Below are 2,480 nucleotides of genomic sequence, written 5' to 3'. Positions count from 1 at the left end.
AGAAAATAAATCTATCAATCCTAACTGTGATTAAAGCATTAATAAAAACAAGCAGGTCAGATTTAATCAAGACTTAAACAAATCAGAAATATTAAACTAGCAGGATAGAATAATAAATCTAACAACTTAACGGTCAAACAATTCTAGCAACATAGCATCAGATTCAATCAGATTTAAAACCTCAATGATCAAAACCGAAAACAGTTTTGATTTCAAAATATTCGATTAGGGTTTTAATATGTGATTTGATAATTATAGTATAATTAATTCTGATACTTATATTATTTAGGGTTTATAGATATAAGGTTAGGGTTTATCGGATTTTAACTTTTAAAAACCGATTGGGGTTTTAATCATGTATGAACATGATTTAGGGTTTGGGGTAGGATTTTTGATCTATTACCCTATGGTTTTGATTCATAAAGATTAGGGTTTTAGAGTTTCATTCTTTATCAATCAATCCATATTCGATTATGGGTTCTTAGGTTTTGAACTACCTTTTAACCTAAGATGATTGTTGAATCGGACCACCAAAGGAGTTGAGCCGCGAACTGGACACGAACGGGACGTGAGCTGGAATGGATCGAGTCGCTTCTATCGGGTCGCGGACGTCCTTTGTTGCTTGATCGGGAACGCCTTGATCGTCGGACGCGAGCTGTCTGATGCTGTCGCGAACGAGGAAGAGGTCGCGTGCTGGAGCTGCTCTCGGGTCGCGAACGTCTGAGCTAGGATCAGGAACGCCTTGGGGTGAAGCTGATCGGAGACTTGAGCTGGAACAGATGCGGGAACAAGAGACGCGATTGGGGTTTAGGGTTAGACGTCTTTTGTTGCTTGATCGGGAATGCCTTGATCGTCGGACGCGAGCTGTCTGATGCTATCGCGAACGAGGAAGAGGTCGCGTGCTGGAGCTGCTCTCGGGTCGCGAACGTCTGAGCTAGGATCAGGAACGCCTTGGGGTGAAGCTGATCGGAGACTTGAGCTGGAACAGATGCGGGAACAAGAGACGCGATTGGGGTTTAGGGTTCGTCGGATCGCCGGCTAGGGTTAGGGTTTTAGGGTTTTTCGATTTGGGTATTAGCTTAGGGATTTAGAGTTTCGTGCTGATAACGTGTTATAAAAGTTTTGGAAAAGTCTATCTTTATTCATAACATAGAGGTTCCTTATATAGGAGATTACACCGTCATAGATAAATGGAAAGATTACAAATCATAATCTATTTGTTATGAGTCATCTACAATCTGGTTCATAACAAGTGATCTATTCAAAGAAATCTGTAAATCAAGTTTCAGATTACATTCAGACATGTATTGGCGACTTCTATGTAGTTGACTCCGGTTATCTCTATTTATTATTCTATGTAGCTTCGCCCCTTTTTTTGAATATGTATTGGTTACCTAGCTAGGTTTTACTCCTATGTTTTTGTCTTCATACATGACCAATCGGTCACTAACTATAACTCCAGTCAGAAATTTTCTAATATGCAAGAAAGCAACAATAGCTATGACGTCAGTCTTTAAATGTTAAAAGTAATCATCTGGCAAGATAAGATCGGATCATCACATACAATTAGTTTAGTGGGATCACATAAAAACATTTTTGCACTCGCTTAATATCATATTACTAGACTACATATAATTGCAAATGATAAAGAAAATATGAAGCAGTTTATTACTAGATTACATATAGCTAGAAATGATAAATAAAGCAAATATGAAGAAGTGTATTACTAGATTACATACAATTACAATGTTAAAGCAAATATGAAGAGGTTTATACTAGATTACATATAATTACAAATGATAAAGCAAATATGAAGAAGTTATTACGGTCAAACAAATGCGTATCACTTTATATATATACTAGGTGGCAACCCGCGCCTTGCGCGGAGTGATGGATTAAAAGAGATTATAATTTTAAAACTATATAGACTAATTTATTGGGATATTTTAATTATATTTTATGGAAATACATCTAAAAGAGTAAGTAAAGACTTATATAAATTTATTATGAATTTAAGATGAAAAAAAAAGCAAGAGCATTATTGTTTTCATAATATAAATTATGAATATAAAATAAAATGAAACATATGCAACAAAATAATAAAATATGAAAGAAACAAATTTATAAAGAAACAAATAAAAAATTGATAAAACCACAACTACTGTTAGAAGTGTCTTCAGAACTCGTGGTTTGCAATTCTATAGAAAGCCATAACAAAGTATCAACTTACCAAACTAAACACATATATTTACCAAATTCAGTAAACGAAATGTTATACCTCTTTCTGAAAACATCGATTTCTGGAACATCGTTACTTTCAAAAATAATTTTTGAAACCCATCATTGTTAATCACATTCTTTAATCGACCTTATCATGATAAAAAAACAATGTAAGCAAAATCAAAGACGAAATTCATGAATTTTTTTTTGTATGTAGAAAAATAGTAGGTTTTGATGTGGATGAATTTCAGTCTAATGTT

This window comes from Brassica oleracea, chromosome C4 (assembly GCF_000695525.1).
Source record: "Brassica oleracea var. oleracea cultivar TO1000 chromosome C4, BOL, whole genome shotgun sequence".
NCBI classification, from domain to species: Eukaryota; Viridiplantae; Streptophyta; class Magnoliopsida; order Brassicales; family Brassicaceae; genus Brassica; species Brassica oleracea.
This window is presented reverse-complemented; position numbering follows the sequence as displayed.